At 42.5% G+C, this 19,273-nt stretch overlaps 1 protein-coding gene across 1 annotated transcript in view; it reads right to left on the reverse strand.

Annotated features, from left to right (window-relative positions):
- The window catches only part of LOC126184557 (cyclin-dependent kinase 10), a 107,285-nt gene extending 88,228 nt beyond the window's left edge, over positions 1-19,057 (reverse strand). Inside the window, exon 1 of the mRNA XM_049926984.1 lies at positions 18,884-19,057. The gene's annotated coding sequence lies outside the window, so the exon portion shown is untranslated. The remainder of the gene's footprint in view (positions 1-18,883) is intronic.
- Between the last annotated feature and the right edge of the window lie 216 nt (positions 19,058-19,273).

Consider the following 19,273-nt stretch of genomic DNA (forward strand, 5'->3'; position numbering starts at 1 on the left):
TCCTAAAGGCGCGAAAGCGGCTATAATTCGTCGAGAGATCAGTGAAGTGTGTGGAGAAAACATTACGAGAGATGGAATGGTACGGAAATGGGTGAGAGCTTTTAAAGATAGCCGTACGAATGTGCACGACGGGGAACGAAGTGGGCGATCTTCAGTCATTAGTAACGATTCCGTGCACTAAATTGATGAAAAAGTGAGACAGAACGGACGCTTTAGGATTTCGATGTTGTATGACGAGTCTCCTCAAGTGTCAAGAAGTGTGTTTTATGCAGTTGTTGCTCAATCGAGCAGCAGGTTTCTACGAGGACGTTATTCAAAAGCTGGTTGTATGACACGATAAGTGCCTTAATACTGGTGGGAATTATGTAGGAAAGTACTCGTATATTCAGGTACATGTTTTCACGTAAAAGTGAAATTGCTAAGGAAAGTCTACTAGTTTTATTTTTATTTCAAAACGGTACTCCCTTAAAAAAAAGGGGGGGGGGACACGTCTTGTATGTTTTGTGACAGACATGCTGTCAACGTTGGCGTATTTAAAATATTACTTACTGAATACAGAATGGATGTTTAACATCTGCACATTGATACGTTTTGTAGTTATTTCTGTGCTATGTCTGGTCATTTGTTTTTAACCGATTATTACCCTTCATGACTATTTCTGAGATATCTGACCAATTATTGTTCTGTTCCGCGTTAAAAATATGTAGTTGTAGGCTACGCATCTACATTACTAAGCGACTATCCCGAAACCCGGTACCAGCTGTACGTTGCCTATCTAACAGCTCCCAGGGGGAACAAAAATTTGGTTTTCAATAAAACCCCGTCATTACCGACCGAATTTAAAAATCTGAAACGCTGTCATTATCTTCTCATTAAGAAGTATAATCTTATGTTAAAAGTTTAACACAAGAAAACAAATATTACTGTTAGAAACTGCGTGCGTATCTTGAGGCATCGTAACTGACGGCGTGAAAATACCCGGACTTCATACATTTATTGATTATTTGAGAATGGGAGCACTTAGCGACTTCCAACCAACCTTGCACATAATTTCACAACTTAACGAAACTTTTTCTCATGCCCTCTTCACACACACAAAATGATAAAACGAAAAAAGTTTATCGCTTAATACAATTTTGCTGTTTATGCTATACAACGGTAACATCTAGCATGAAGTTTAAATGTATTACTACTTTACTATTGACTTTATTCGTAATACAGTTTGCAGTCAGTATCCAAATATGTCATTGAATGTACAGGGTGTTTCAAAAATGACCGGTATATTTGAAACGGCAATAAAAACTAAACGAGCAGCGATAGAAATACACCGTTTGTTGCAATATGCTTGGGACAACAGTACATTTTCAGGCGGACAAACTTTCGAAATTGCAGTAGTTACAATTTTCAACAACAGATGGCGCTGCAGGTGATGTGAAAGATATAGAAGACAACGCAGTCTGTGGGTGCGCCATTCTGTACGTCGTCTTTCTGCTGTAAGCGTGTGCTGTTCACAACGTGCAAGCGTGCTGTAGACAACATGGTTTATTCCTTAGAACAGAGGATTTTTCTGGTGTTGGAATTCCACCGCCTAGAACACAGTGTTGTTGCAACAAGACGAAGTTTTCAACGGAGGTTTAATGTAACCAAAGGACGGAAAAGCGATACAATAAAGGATCTGTTTGAAAAATTTCAACGGACTGGGAACGTGACGGATGAACGTGCTGGAAAGGTAGGGCGACCGCGTACTGCAACCACAGAGGGCAACGCGCAGCTAGTGCAGCAGGTGATCCAACAGCGGCCATGGGTTTCCGTTCGCCGTGTTGCAGCTGCGGTCCAAATGACGCCAACGTCCACGTATCGTCTCATGCACCAGAGTTTACACCTCTATCCATACAAAATTCAAACGCGGCAACCCCTCAGCGCCACTACCATTGCTGCACGAGAGACATTTGCTAACGATATAGTGCACAGGATTGATGACGGCGATATGCATGTGGGCAGCTTTTGGTTTACTGAGGAAGCTTATTTTTACCTGGACGGCTTCGTCAATAAACAGATTCCAAAGGAATCATAGGCCCATTTTTCTGATCCGAAACGATTACTGCATCACGCTATCTGGACATTCTTCATGAATTTGTGGTGGTACAAACTGCCTTAGACGACACTGCGAACACCTCGTGGTTTATGCAAGATGGTGCCCGGCCACATCGCACGGCCGACGTCTTTGATGATGATGATGTTTGGTTTGTGGGGCGCTCAACTGCGCGGTTATCAGCGCCCGTACAATTACCCAATCTTTGCACAGTCCAATTTCGCCACTTTCCTGGATGATGATGAAATGATGAGGACAACACAAACACCCAGTCATCTCGAGGCAGGTGAAAATCCCTGACCCCGCCGGGAATCGAACCCGGGACCCCGTGCTCGGGAAGCGAGAACGCTACCGCGAGACCACGAGCGGCGGACGGCCGACGTCTTTAATTTCCTGAATGAATATTTCGATGATCGTGTGATTGCTTTGGGCTATCCGAAACATACAGGAGGCGGCGTGGATTGGCCTCTCTATTCGCCAGACATGAACCCCTGTGACTTCTTTATGTGGGGACACTTGAAAGACCAGGTGTACCTCCAGAAACAATTGAACAGCTGAAGCAGTACATGTCATCTGCATGTGAAGCCATTCCGCCAGACACGTTGTCAAAGGTTTCGGGTAATTTCATTCAGAGACTACGCATGGTGGATATGTGGAAAATATCGTACTATAGAGGTTCCCAGACCGCAGCGCCATCTGTTGTTGAAAATTGTAACTACTGTAATTTCGAAAGTTTGTCTGCCTGAAAATGTACTGTTGTCCCAAGCATATTGCAACCAACGGTGTATTTCTATCGCTGCTCGTTTAGTTTTTATTGCCGTTTCAAATATACCGGTCATTTTTGAAACACCCTGTACCTGCAAAATTATGTCATTCTACGACACGTTGTTTAGAAGACATGAAGTCGTAAACACTGAGATGTGTGAAAAACTAGATTTCACTTAAAATAGAGCGCAGATTACCCAGATCATATTCAGTCGGTGTTTCATAATGAGAGCACTTTGCGACTTCCAACAAACCAACAAACTTCAAATAAAAATTCAAACATTTTCAAAATTTATTCTCGTTACGCGCTTAGCGTCAAATATTTAAAACATTAACTCATTCGTAAAGTAATTAGACACTGAAGTTAAAGTTCGATCGAACTCGCGCATTCTAACACACGACTGTATGCACGGTACTAACTGGGCTTCACAGTGACATGCACTAAGGTGACAAAAGTCATGGGATAGCGATATCCCGGCCGGCGTGGCCGAACGGTTCTAGGCGCTACAGTCTGGAACCGCGCGACCACTACGGTCGGAGGTTCGAATCCTGCCTCGGGCATGAATGTGTGTGATGTCCTTAGGTTAGTTAGGTTTAAGTAGTTCTAAGTTCTAGGGGATTGATGACCTCAGAAGTTAAGTCCCATAGTGCTCAGAGCCATTTTGATAGTGATATCCACATATACAGATGAGGGTAGTATCGCGTACACGAAAGGGTATAAAAGGATAGTGCACAGGTGGAGCTGTCATTTGTACTTATGTGATTCATGCGAAAAGGTTTTTGCGACGTTATGGTGGCCACGGGACGGGAATTAACGGACTTTGAACGCGGAATGGTAGTTGGAACTAGAAGCTTCGGACATTGCATTTCGGGAATCGTCAGGCAATTCAGTACTCCGAGAGCCACAGGGTCACTAGTGTGCCGAAAATAACAAATTTCAAGCATTACCTCTTACTACGGACAATGCAGTGACCGACGACTTTCACATGACGACAGAGAATTGCAGCGTTCCCGATTTGAGTTGGTAAGAGCCGATGGTAGGGTTCGAGTGTGGCGCATACCTAACGAAGCCATGGCTTCAGATTGTCAACAATGCACTGCGCAAGCTGGTGATAGCGCCGTAACGGTATGGGCTGTGTTTACATGGTACGGACGGACTGAGTCCTCTACTCCCACTGAACCGGTCATTGACTGGAAATGGTTATATTCGGCTACTTGGAAACCATTTGCAGCCATTCATGGACTTCGTGTTCCCAAACGACGTCGGAATTTTCATGGGTGAAAATGCGCCACTTCACCGGGCCACAATTGTCCGCGATTGGTTTGAAGAACACTGGACATTTCTAGTGAATGATTTAGCCGCCCATATCGCCAAACATGAATCACACCGAACATTCCTGTGACGTAATTGGGAGGTCAGTTTGTGCACAAAATCGAGCACCGGCAACACTTTCGCAATTTTAGATGGCTGTAATGGCAGCATGGCGCAGTATTTCTGCAGGGGACTTCCGACGGCTTGTCGAGTCCACGCCACGTCGCATTGCTGCACTACGCCAGGCAGGAGGCGGCCCGTCACGATATTAAGAGGTATCCCACGTCTTTTGTTATTTCAGTGTAGTCTTGAATAAAGCTACTTGTCGTACATTGATTACAGTGTTGCCAAATGGCTTTCTTTTCTACCGAAAATATGCACGGGATGGAATTTTGGTAGAGACATTTTTGTACTGTTACTTTGCAAGGAATCGCGGTGTGGTACTTTGAGAGCGCGAATTTTGGGCCCCCTGTATAATTAACTAACGTCTACTGATCATCTCCGGTCTCACTGTTGGATATTAATACAGTGTGAAGCCCAATAAAAATGTGTGTGAATTGTTAAGGGACCAAACTGCTGAGGTCATCGGTCCCTAAGCCTACACACTACTTAACCTAACATACGCTAAGGACAACATACACACCCACGCCCGAGGGAGGACTCGAACCTCCGACAAGGGAGCCGCCCAGACCGTGCAAGACGCCCTAGACCTCGCAGCTACCCCGCACTGAAGCCCAATATCTTTACACTTCACTTGAGTTGTTCTTCAATTGCGACTTATTTGATAGTTATCTCTATAATATTTCTTTGGAATGCAGGAGACTGAGCCTTTAGCTCTAGGACGACAGACTGTGTGTCAGCAACAGGTAGACTACATAATGTAAATAGTGCGGGCTAAGTTACAACTACGCCGTCCTGTTTATTAACTTGCAATCGCTTTGTTAACAGCCACATACAGTAAGCGTGTAACTACATTGCCGGAAAAAAAGGTTAGCTCAGCTGGTAAGGCGTTGATTTTAATTCGATGACGGCATATGCCACCTGGGGGATAGCTGATGCTCTGATAATGGTTTGAACGTCGTCCGCCACCAGATAGCATAGCTACCAGAGCTCTACCTGTGTCTATCCTGTAACAGGGAATGCTCATAGCCAGATGGCTCCGAGTGGTGCAAACGTGTAGCAAGCAGGCAGCCACGCCATGGAGATGCACTCGTGCTTCCTACAGCCAGCGAGGTGAGTTTGAAGGGGATCAAATTGTGGCCTTCCGAGTGGCGTGGTGGTCTTTTCGGAAAATTGCTACCCAAGATGGACGTTCTGCGTCAGTTGCGCAATGATGCTGGTATCAGTCGTCATGCGAACATTCTCATAACTGTAGATGAGGCTCTGGACGAAGATGCAGCACGGAAGGATCGACGTATTGTAAGGGCAGCACAGATAAGAGGGCTTGTGAGCCCAGACGTGTCAACACAAACTGTTGCGGTCCCGTTATTAGCAGTGGGACTACGCACCTCTAGCCCGTCTTCTGCTCACGCCACGGCATCGATGTCCATGGCTCGACTGGTGCCTTCAGAGGATCATTTGGAAGATGCAATGGCGTGCCTCGGTCTTCGGCGATGAAAGCAGATTCTGTCTGCACGCAAGTGAGCGTCATTTGCGCGTGTAACGTAGACCTAGTGAGCGCTGTATCGTCGTTTGCATTCGTCCAAGACACACTGGCCCCAACCCAGGCTTATGGTCTGGGGTACGATAAGCTACGTACAACTCTCATTCGCCTTTGGTGTTTTTGGAGGAGGGAACGCTAACCAGCCCTTGGTACATGCAGAATGTTGTTAGCCCCGTTCTTTTGCCATTGTTACGACAGGAAAGTGGTGTGTTTTTCCAACAGGATAATACTCTCACACACACCGCCCGTGAAACTCAACGTGCTCTGCAAGACGTGCAACAACTTCCCTGGCCAGCACGATCTCTGGACTTGTCTTCGATCCTGGACGACGGAATGAGAAGTGACTCGTGAGATTTTCCGCCCGTGGAGGCTACGCCACGTACTAAAAAATGGGTTAAATGGCTCTGAGCACTATGGGACTTAACATCTATGGTCATCAGTCCCCTAGAACTTAGAACTACTTAAACCTAACTAACCTAAGGACATTACACAACACCCAGTCATCACGAGGCAGAGAAAATCCCTGACCCCGCCGGGAATCGAACCCGGCAACCCGGGCGTGGGAAGCGAGAACGCTACGCCACGTACTAATATGGGTGTTTCATGATGGGTCGGTACCTGGTACCTCGGAATCACCTGACAGTATACTTGTCACCTTTTCTGTAAGGATGCGTTGGCGTCATTACACAACTGTCCAGTTTATAATGGCTGTGTGTCAATACATTGTAAGTAAGCGAACGCATTCCGCTCATGTCAGCCCAGTTTCCCTAGGCAACATTCACAACCAAAAATCGTCACGTCCACATCATTTCTTTTCCAGCAGATGTGGACGATTATTAATAAATTGCAACTGTTTGACATTTATTCGCTTCACATGAGAATCAACAAAGCATCTTTAAATTTTAGTCAATGTGTGTTTTCAGTGATTCGTAGCACTGACTGCGCTGATAGAAGCATTGTCATTGACACGCAGGTTGGTTTGAAAATCACATTACTTTACTACGCATGATCCTGCTGGAAGTGGTATGCCTTGCTTTCCTCTGTCCTCTGAACTTACTTATTTTGCCTGATATAGTGCTACCTACAGCTCAAAGTGTACTTCAAATACGGTGTGGCATGACATTTTTCACAATATTAATTCACTACTACAGGTGAAATAGGTTATACATACAGAAAAAAATCTTCGTCTGACTGGGGCTTGAAGGCGGAATCTCTGGATTTTTAGTCTGGCACCGACCCAATGAGCCACTTGCTATTGTATAAAAGACGGGAGGCAGTTTACCTTGTGATCGTACAGACATAACAGGGGCCGTGGTCAAAACATACTTTCCTCTTATGAACTTATAGTGAACCAAACGGTATCAGAGATGGCCTGGAAAATCAGTAAGCTTACGGAAAAGACACTAAGAGAAGTAACTTTACATCAATACTCCGGAGTTATGACCGTTGTCAAACGGTGAATGACATGGCAGTGATACGAGCTATATACTATTGCATCTTTTTTTCGGTACTAGTACAACGTTTAAAATACCAAGGAAGAGTAAGGTACTAAACGTGTAGCGGAAAATGAATATTGCAGGATTATGTAGTTTGGTGGTGGTGATTCTGAGAAAAACGTGCCTAAAAGACACGTTATCTGAGGAATATAACTTTGCAAGTCTGGTGGTTTGATTCATTCATTAAGATCTAGTTAAGCAAATGATACTATAAATTACTGGACGTACCTAACAAATACATTGGGAATGATAGGTTAAATGAATACGTGCATTGTAAGTACGTGAATTGTAGTGTTTAGTTATGTTAAATACCAGGTGATGAGAACAGCATAAAACTGCATACCGTACTTCGTTAAACCCTTTCCCATCCATCAGACAAAAATTAAAATTAAATTAAACGTTTGGTAAAGATATATGTACCAATACAACAGTCTATAAAATGGTACTGATAGTTTTTTGAAGTTCAAGAAACGAATGAAGTGTAGAACATGCATCCGTTCTGAATAACGGTAGTGTATTTCCACAGATATTCACGCTGAGGTGACAAAAGTCGTGGGATACCTCCTAATATCGTGCCCGACCTCCTTTTGTCAGCCGACCACTGTGACCGAGCGGTTCTAGGCGCTTCAGTCCGGAATCGCGCTGCCGTTACAGTCGCACGTTCGAATCCTGCCTCGGGCATGGATGTGTGTGATGTCCTTAGGTTAGTTAGGTTCAAGTAGTTCTACGTATAGGGGACTGATGACCTCAGACGTTAAGTCCCATAGTACTTAGAGCCATTTGGACATTTGAAGCCTCCTTTTGCCCGGCGTAGTGCAGAAACTCAACGTGGCATGGACTCAACAAGTTCGTTGGAAGTCCCTTGATGAAATATTGAGCCATGTTGCCTCTACAACCGTCCGCAATTGCGAAAGTGTTGAAAATGCAGGGTTTTGTGCACGACTGACCTCTCGATAAGTCCCATAAATATTCGATACGATTCATGTCGGGCGATCTTGGTAGCCAAATCATTCGCTCGAATTGCCCAGAATGTTCTTCAAACCAATCGCCCTGTTTCATGGCGCATTGTCACCCATAGAAATTCCATCGTTGAATGGCTGCAAATGGTCTCCAAGTAGCCGAACATAACCATTTTCAAGCAATGATCGGTTTAGTTGGACCAGTGGACCCATTCCACGCCGCGTAAACACAGTCCACAGCATTATGCAGCCATCACCAGCTTGCACAGTGCCTTGGTGACAACTTGGGTCCATGGCTTCGTGGTGTCTGCGCCATACTCGAACCCTACCATCACCTCTCACCAACTGAAATCGGGACTCATCTGACCACGTCACGGATTTCTAGTTGTCTAGGGTCCAACCGATATGGTTACGAGCCCAGGAGAACCGCTGTAGACGATGTCGTGCTGTTGGCTAAGGCACTCGCTTCAGTCGTCTGCTACCATAGTCTATTCACACCCAATTTAACCGCACTGTTCTAACTGATACGTTCGTCGTACGTCCCACATTGATTTCTACGGTTATTTCAGGCAGTGTTGCCTGTGTATTATCATTGACAACTCTACACTGTCGTGAGAGGTAATGCATGAAATCTGGTATTCTCAGCACACTCTTGACGCTATGGATCTCAGAACATTAAATTCGCTAACGATTTCCGGAATGAAGTGTCCCATGCGTCTACATCCATTTAGCATTCCGCGCTTTAAATCTGTTAATTCCCGTCGTGTGGCCATAATCACCCGGCAACCTGTCAATGCACTGCTCTTTTATACTTTGTGTGCGCAATACTACCGCCATCAGTATATTATGTGCATATCACTATCCCAAGATTTTTGTCACCTCAGGACATACACCATTGTGCAAGTCTCGTGAACTTTGATCTCTCCGCTATATTGTTCCATCCAATGTCGCGCAGAAAAGTAACAAAACTAACTTTAGGACTACGGCGGACGATACGATGTGTTTGCCAGTTTAATCGGTTGTATATACAGGTATTTGTTTTTTTAGTTCCTTCATTCCAGCAAACTCCACCTCGAATCACTGTGAACTCACAGATGCGATTGTAACAGCCAGATGCACAAGACTGCTCTGGCGTAGAATGCAAGGATTCATCGACGTAGCGAAAGTAGTGTTTTAATCTCCGGATAAACAGTTCTAATTTGTTTGTGCAGAAAACAAGTGTAACTGACTATAAAATGCTTTCACCAAAGTATAACGCTTTCGGTATCATAGGCATATCATGATACTACATGTCAAGCATATCTTGTGATCAAATCTCATGGCAGATTAAAATAATGATCCGGAATGGGATTCGAACCTGGAACTTTGCCCTCACGGGCAATGCTCTTTCTGACAGCTATCCGGGCACTACTCACGACTCGCCTTCACAGCTTCACCTCTGCCAGAAACGCTCTTCCACCGCCCAAACTTCACTGAAGCTTCACTGCGAAACTTGCGGGACTAGCAATGCTGGAAGAAAGGATATTGCGGAGAAATGGTTTATCCACAACAGAGTGGACTGTTTCCAGAATTAATGTTTCAATCTGCAGCCGAGTATGCGCTGTTTTCAAACTTCCATGGAGATTAAAAACGAGTGAGTTACTGGCAGATGTGAAACTGGGAGGATGGGTTGTGAGTCGTGCCTAAGCCGAAACGCGAAAGGTAAGATTCCGGGTGCGAGCCTCCGTCCGAGACATAGTATTAAATCTGCCAGGAAGTTTCAAACCGGCCCACACTAAGCTAGGTGTTCAAAATTCATTATGCTATTATGTGATGTTTTTGTACATTGTACGTGTGTGACTGATATAGTTTGTTTTAATGTCGACATACAAATACTTTTTTCAATCTACAGAAAGTATTTTTTTCTTTCTAAATTATACACCATTGTGCAAGTCTCGTGAACTCTGATCTCTCCCCTACATTGTTCCATCCAATGTCGCGCAGAAAAGTAACAAAACTAACTTTAGGACTACGACGGACGATACGATGTGTTTGCCAGTTTAATCGGTTGTATATATTTGTTTTTTTATTTCTTTCATTCCAGCAAACTCCACCTCGAATCTTTTTTTTTTTTTTTTTTTTTTTTTTTTTTTTTTTTTTTTTCGCAAGGTATCGTCCTGATACTTTGTCCTGGGCGTTGCTTTCAGTAGCACCGTAAACCTAGGAAGATTGATTGTTTATGCATGTTCATCACTAAACATTCGGCTCCCTGTGCTATTTTCAGGTCACTGTCAGTAGCTGCCGTGACTAGGGCAAAAAGGGTTGACTATTTGAACGTTTGATGTCCAGCCAGTCATTATTTGCTTCAATTAGTTTGAAAAGTTTAGAGAAAACTGCCCTTAAAGAAGGTACATAATATTGTCCAAAGCATAATTAAAAACGTGGTAAACATTAAATAGGATGTTCCGACGTGTGATACACATCACCGTCCTTCAGCATTACAATGCGCTAGTAATTCCTTTTTTTTTCCACCCCAGTTACCGAATTTTGAAAATGTGTTAACCACGTCCTCATCGTCTATAAATTTCAATGAAAAAAAAAGAAAGAAATGGTCGTATGGCATTGTTGGCCGAGATGTCCCATTCGGGTTCGGCAGCCAATGCAAGTCTTATTTCAGTCGGCGCCACATTGGGCGGCTTGCGGCCGATGAGGAGGATGAAATGATGACTGCCGGCCGGAGTGTCCGAGCGGTTCTAGGGGCTACAGTCTGGAACCGCGCTACCGCTACGGTCGCAGGTTCGAATCCTGCCTCGGGCACGTATGTGTGTGATGTCCTTAGGTTAGTTAGGTTTAAGTAGTTCTAAGTTCTAGGGGACTGATGACCTCAGCAGTTAAGTCCCATGGTGCTCAGAGCCATTTGAACCCGGCCGGAAATCGAACCCAGGCCCAGTGCATGGGACGCAAGCACGTTACCACCCAGCTACGCAGGCGGAGTATAAATTTCAATGACAAGCTACTGTACCTTTCGTCGACGTTAATTTCAACCATCACTTTGTGTGTGCACAACTTTGAACTGGACGTTGCCTTACTTACGAGTCCTTTAAAGTTTGTGCGAGTCAGTTTGATCTGTCGAAAAGCTCCATAAAGTAACAAAAAGTCGCTCCGCATCTGAAGCTGCATTTCATTAATCGAACGACAGTTGCGAAATCACAATCATCCAAACATGGATAAACTAATAAGTTCCCTAAATGATTTTAGGTTTTCTATTTAGCTTGAGCACATTACATGTTGGTTGTAATTACGAGTTTTGTTATTATTAAATGAGATGAATTATGCTGCATTAAGTGACTGAAGCGAGTGCGCGTTTCTTCCTTGCAATCATACATTCTCGTTTGGCTGCAGTATTAGTAAAGCTGGGACTCAGAGGGACAGCTGTGGGTGCTCGACGATTATACCTGACACCGGCCGCGTGCCGAGGCCGTTTCCATAGCAACATCCGGTGTTGCCGTAACCATCAACGCTTCCCCACTGCACATCCCGCCGCACGGGGAACGCTTCAGTCGGCCTTGCTCGCATGTAGTGGGCCACGTGCTACCTCGCTTGAGAGCGTGACTACCAGTTATTACGCCAACTAGGGAACCGCAAGAACTTCCCCTCACCGATTTGATTCATATTGGAAGGGTGTGTAGGGCACGACTAGGACCTCAACATGTGAGAACTAAAAGGCGCAGCTCTCAGCTGTTTTCGAGAACATCGAGTTTTAAAATTTTAGGTGTGCTTATATGGTTTGTATGTGCGCTAGTATTCGAGGAGTCCGGCACCGAGGGATTAAGTGCTTGGTTTCATAAACGCTATGTCTCTGGATCGAATCTCCCTGCCTATACTTTTTTTCATTCCCACGTAATACTAACGTCTTATTTATCATGACTGTGGAAATCTTCAATGTTTAATAGATCATTTAGTATTTTCATAATCTTTATCCCAAGAAATGGGGAAAAAATTTCGTAAAGAGATTGGAAATAAGGATACACGATAACGTTCAAGCTAATCAATAGTAATTTTATTTATATTATTGTAACTACATATGGGACAACTATAATATGAAACCTATGGTGGACTGCACGAATGATGATGATCGTAGAAACATGGAAAACAATAATTATTGCTACATAACGGAAATATAATGATCGCTCATTTTCCCAAGTGAATGTTTTTTTTCAGTGTGTTTACTGCAAAACAAACTTCGTTATGTTCATAAAAAGATCTCGCTCATCACAGTTTTGTGTATCACGTACATCTGTTGTTAAAATCAAGGAGGAATGAAGAAAAAAAAGACTAAAAGCTAGTTTCGAGGCAGATACCTCAAGTTCATGAAACTAGGCGCTTACTAGCTCGGCGACGGAATTCTTGTATTGCCGGCCGTAGTGGCCGTGCGGTTCTAGGCGCTACAGTCTGGAGCCGAGCAACTGCTACGGTCGCAGGTTCGAATCCTGCCTCGGGCATGGATGTGTGTGATGTCGTTAGGTTAGTTAGGTTTAAGTAGTTCTAAGTTCTAGGGGACTGATGACCTCAGAAGTTAAGTCCCATAGCGCTCAGAGCCCTTTGAACCATTCTTGTATACTAGCGACAGTACAGTACAATAATATATAGGTAACAACGAAATCAACTCTCTTTAAAATGCAAATCCTAAATTGGGAGCGATATAAAGCACGTCTTAATGGTCCAAATGGCTCTGAGCACTATGGGACTTAACATCTGAGGTCATCAGTCCCCTAGAACTTAGAACTACTTAAACCTAACTAACCTAAGGACATCACACACATCCATGCACGAGGCAGGATTCGAACCTGCGACCGTAGCGGTCGCGCGGTTCCAGACTGAAGCGCCTAGAACCGCTCGGCCACACCGGCCGGCAAGCAAGCACATCTTAGTATTACGAGAGTTCTGAATAATGGAAACAAACGCCGTAAGTAATTTCCACACCAACTTTATAAACAAAACGCTCTTTGAAACCTAAAACAACCAAAAATGTACAAACGTATGTATCCAATTTGTAGAATAACCACGGATGTTGCTTTATAAATAAAATCAAAACGCATCTGGTATAATTCTTTTTAATTACATTGCAGTCAGTCAAGACGGATAACCAATAGTAACAGATTTTAACAGCTACTGCGGAAGATGGTCACGCAAACAATCGTATTATTTTCTAACGGTCAACCTAAATCAAATCGGTGAAGGGAAATTCTTACCGTCTCTTCTAAATGACTAATTCCGAACTAAACATGTACAAGCTGGCTTCTTGATTCACACAGAGTACATGTCTGCCTTATTAAATACTAAAACTCGCACGAACTGCCTTAATAAACTTCGATCTTACATTCTAACATTAGACTGCAAAATATCGAAAGCTCTGCACACTGTGATTCAGTTAACAAGAGGAAGATGAGAGAGAAACAACACCATGTTACACGACGCATTTTTTTAAGAAAACGTGTCGCTCTTATGTTCGAAATTAGATAATAACAAGTACTAAAATTAAAGAAGGGCAGTTATTCTTCGTGAGAGTTTATTACTATTATTTAATGGGCGATATATTTTAAGCAAACGGCAGTAGAAAATGGCGATAAATACTGAAAGACTGTACTGTGTCACCAAGAGGCGACAGTGAATTATTTTTATAACTCGATGATGAATTATTTTTATAACTCTATGAACGAAACACTGTACATAGATTATGCCGTTTATAGTACAATTATCAGTTTCAGCCTAATTAGGCCACTTTCAGATCAAAAATACAGCAGAGAATGGTAGCTATACCAATGGCAACAGCTGGTGCGCACGGGACGCGTAGTTGGTGATAGCTACCGTCAGACTCACTCCCTCTCTTCTCTGCGTTAGATCTTATTGTGGTCTAATTCGGCGAAACTGACTATTACAGTACGAAAAATGTGGTATAGACAGAGTTTAGTTAGTAAATATATTTTAAAGGGAAAATAGCTTATAATGCTTGTGCAAAAGTCACCCTATATGCTAACAGAACAAAACGCACAAGGGCTGCGCCCCCCCCCCCCCCCCCCAATATCTCTCAGGAAAATAAATAAAATATAACATATTCAGGTGTTTTTATTTCAATAAAACGATTTAAACATCAGTATTACACTGGTGTTTAACATGGCCGGATCTCAAACATTTCTTTGGCTGCTGACAAGTCGGCATTCGTCTTCCAAAATATTAAAAACATACCATATCCCCAGGCCCAGTCACAAAGCCCCCCCCCCCCCACCACAAACTATTGTGTGGGCACCCTTTAATATGCAGTACTGAAGCGTGTGCAATAGATTATGCCGTTTATAGTACAATTATCAGTTTCAGCCTAATTAGGCCACTTTCAGATCAAAAATACAGCAGAGAATGGTAGCTATACCAATGGCAACAGCTGGTGCGCACGGGACGCGTAGTTGGTGATAGCTACCGTCAGACTCACTCCCTCTCTTCTCTGCGTTAGATCTTATTGTGGTCTAATTCGGCGAAACTGACTATTACAGTACGAAAAATGTGGTATAGACAGAGTTTAGTTAGTAGATATATTTTAAAGGGAAAATAGCTTATAATGCTTGTGCAAAAGTCACCCTATATGCTAACAGAACAAAACGCACAAGGGCTGCGCCCCCCCCCCCCCAATATCTCTCAGGAAAATAAATAAAATATAACATATTCAGGTGTTTTTATTTCAATAAAACGATTTAAACATCAGTATTACACTGGTGTTTAACATGGCCGGATCTCAAACATTTCTTTGGCTGCTGACAAGTCGGCATTCGTCTTCCAAAATATTAAAAACATACCATATCCCCAGGCCCAGTCACAAAGCCCCCCCCCCCCCCCCACCACAAACTATTGTGTGGGCACCCTTTAATATGCAGTACTGAAGCGTGTGCAATAGATTATGCCGTTTATAGTACAATTATCAGTTTCAGCCTAATTAGGCCACTTTCAGATCAAAAATACAGCAGAGAATGGTAGCTATACCAATGGCAACAGCTGGTGCGCACGGGACGCGTAGTTGGTGATAGCTACCGTCAGACTCACTCCCTCTCTTCTCTGCGTTAGATCTTATTGTGGTCTAATTCGGCGAAACTGACTATTACAGTACGAAAAATGTGGTATAGACAGAGTTTAGTTAGTAAATATATTTTAAAGGGAAAATAGCTTATAATGCTTGTGCAAAAGTCACCCTATATGCTAACAGAACAAAACGCACAAGGGCTGCGCCCCCCCCCCCCCCCCCCCCCAATATCTCTCAGGAAAATAAATAAAATATAACATATTCAGGTGTTTTTATTTCAATAAAACGATTTAAACATCAGTATTACACTGGTGTTTAACATGGCCGGATCTCAAACATTTCTTTGGCTGCTGACAAGTCGGCATTCGTCTTCCAAAATATTAAAAACATACCATATCCCCAGGCCCAGTCACAAAGCCCCCCCCCCCCCCCCCCCACCACAAACTATTGTGTGGGCACCCTTTAATATGCAGTACTGAAGCGTGTGCAGGAGCCTGGATATTCAACAAATTCCTTCAACCGGATGGTATTACCGACAGAGCCGCGAACACTTTGGTCCATATTCCATGGGTACAAAGGGTATACAATCCACACACATATTAGCACACTTGATTAAACTAGCTCGTAGTACGTAATCTGAGCTTGTAAAAAGTCAGTTTTATCGAAATTTCAGTTTTGGATTAAAATTAAATAATTTGATTACTCTTACACTTGAACATGTTTTAGTATCCTAATTTGGTCTATGGCACAGAGATGACGATTTCTTAAGATGTTCAGTGCGACATTTACTTATAATATACACGCAAATATTAGTGAACCCACAGTGGGAAAGCATTTGCATACACATCAGACTCCATGATTTTTTTCCTTTGAGAATACCTAGAATCCGTAACGGTGAATGTGACCACATTCTACGGTCTCTGAAAATTGATGAGGTAATTTAGGAAATACAGTAATTGCACCGGTACAGAAACACTGAGACAATTTTTAATGCGTCTTGCGCGCATAAACTGAAAAGATCTGATGATGGAATAAAACTTTTACCATGCCGTGGAACGCACGTTAACTGAGCCTTTTCTAACAAATTACATTCCGAGACTCATATATGCCTTCAGTGACAAAAATAAAATCTGCCGAGATATACTTTCTCGCACACTACGACCCAACTCAAGAGTTCCAGTTTCGGGTCCGAGTACCAGCACAATTTTAATCTCTCAAGAAATCTCTCAACCTGATAACAATGTAAACAAGGCGTTCGCTACACTACACTCTTCTCCGTTATGTTCCAGACGTGAAATGAATAATTTATGAATTTCATTTCACATTAATCAGCAGCACAACTGCAGGACATTATACTGAAATCGGGAGCAGACAACACGAAATAGAGAAAATTAGGCAACAGACAATTCACACTGTTTTCCACACAGCCCAAAACCCAAGAGGAGTAACAGCTAAATCTTTACGATATCTATAAAAAAATAAAACTAGCACACAGCTTTTCAAATGTGTCTTCTGTACACAGTGCTAACAGAAAAGCTTGATATATAATATCAATACATACACCTACTTCTACATTGGAGACATTCCGATCAGAGGCGATCTGCAGATTGTGGTACTTGAAGACATACTTAATAGACAAGATTGCATTTAAACATTTATTTTGAATCGCCGACCGGTTTCAACAGTACTTCGCTGTCATCTTCGGATCTGCAGTACGACACACACACACACTGTATTTCTAAATGATGAGGTATGTTACCTGTATATATGAAACAATATAGTTGTGTATTTCATTACTACTGTTTACAAATGGAATGTGTGTGTATGTCGTACTGCAAATTCGAAGATTAAAGCAAAGTACTGTTAAACCGGTCATCAACTCAAAATTAGTATTTAAATGCGATCTTGTCTCTGAAATATATCCTCAAATATCAGATCCCACATATTGCGCAAGACCGGACTAGTGTCAAAAATTCATTGTAATGGTTTCACAGAGCGAGCCTTTATATGATGCTGAAGAAGTGTGTGTAATACAGCTAACACAATTTAAATGCGTCAAAATATTTACAAGAAAGGGACGCACTAAAATATGGAATCTTTTACTGTGTGAAAAAGAACTGAAGCCCTACTTTATAGTATACTAAAATTAAGTGTATATTAATCAAAATCTATGGCAACTCTACATTTTAGACATGAGCAATACCGGCAATTTTTTTGCTGTGCTGTTGATTATAGTACGCTAACCAACAGGAATTATTTATTACTTTTTACTTACACTTTTCTCTGAACAGCTATCGAATTTGGTTAGAATAATCCCAGTTATAAGACTGAGTTTAGCATCAAATGATTTCTGATGTACGCATAACGGGGAAAGTCAAGCTAGAAAATCAAAATACTGGTTTCTAGTATCCAAAACCCGAGTACCACCTAAGAAATAACGTCATAAATAAACTGACAGTACCAATGCAGTGTTCAGTGTAATCTCCTACTAACCAAAGGCAAACACCCAGCAGGCAGTTACAAGCACAATTCATTGATATGTGCAGCCTTAAGCTACACAAAACTACACATTCAATTCACTACATGGGCTCAAAAATACGCTCTCCTGTAGTAAAATACAGCTATGCTATCAGCATGAGCTCAAGGTTAAGGTGTATCCAACAAAAAAAAAAAAAAAAAAAAAAAAAATGATGCAAACACGCGATATGCATTTGCAGTTTTAACTAAATGCACTTCACAGTGCAGGTTTTCACGATAGTATCTTCACTACCAAATGCGGGGATTTGGTTAAACAGCCGACGAGAGTTTCACCACTCAGTATCGGCGGTTTCGCGCGCTCTATGCAGACTTAACTACGTTACTGATTATAGACAGATCTCACCCTCTGGCGGAAACCGAAACCTACATGTGTTCCACATGACATCGTCAGCTGACAACAGATTAAACATACCGACTAAAGGCGGCTACCGCAAAACGTAATTTTGCAATTCTTTTTTATATACAGCTTTTGCTCACAGTTTTGAAATTCATGTGGCTCCGTGACCTGGAACATGATTTAACCGCCGCAAAAAACTCTTGCAGTGGAGATGAATGTGTTGCTACAGCTATTTTCTTTCTTGCTCACTCAAGAATATTACCCCTGATGATAGATATTCCCCAGAGAAATCATAAGTTGCAAATGCTTCTGAGTAATGTGGAAGAACATAATACTTCATAGGCGGTCTTCAGGAGGTATCATTGGAAAATTACTCACACTACAATGCTATGAATTAGTAGATCGGCCTTCTAATTCCTGTGGAAGTTTCACGCAGGACTAAATAGATAACGACGAAACCGTGCAGCACAGTATTTCCTACGCACCCTCATGCCTATTATACGTGCTACGAACAGGGTGTACTTGGTCGGTGGCGATGTATTTCTTATTGCAATTGAGTGTTTCCATTAAGCTTCTATATATGTTTGTTACACTGAATTTTGCATGTCCTCCCCTATAAGCACAACAGAGCCCAACAGTTTGCACACGGAAAATATCGAAAGGAATACTATACCTTCGCCGCCGAGAATACCGGCGGGAGACAGACGTTTCTTTCGCGTCTGTAGTACTACAAAAACAATAACACACGCCCCCGACACCACTTCTAATACACAACACGAATACCTTCCGGTTGTTTTCACTAGCGTCCCACCGTATAATTTCAACTGTTTGGTCACACTGTGGCTTAAAGATATGCCTCTTTCTTATCACTACTCTCGACTTGTGCTAGATATCGATAAAACACTATCGATAATTGCTAAGAAAACGATCATATTTGTAGTGATAATGTCGTATGGTTTTTCTAGCCGTTTGTAGAGTATAATGTCCATATCTGGTATTTATAACACATATATGGTTATCTTTCATTATTACATGCTGAAATGAAAACTGATGTAAAAATGCA

This window comes from Schistocerca cancellata, chromosome 4, assembly GCF_023864275.1.
Source record: "Schistocerca cancellata isolate TAMUIC-IGC-003103 chromosome 4, iqSchCanc2.1, whole genome shotgun sequence".
Classification (NCBI taxonomy): Eukaryota; Metazoa; Arthropoda; class Insecta; order Orthoptera; family Acrididae; genus Schistocerca; species Schistocerca cancellata.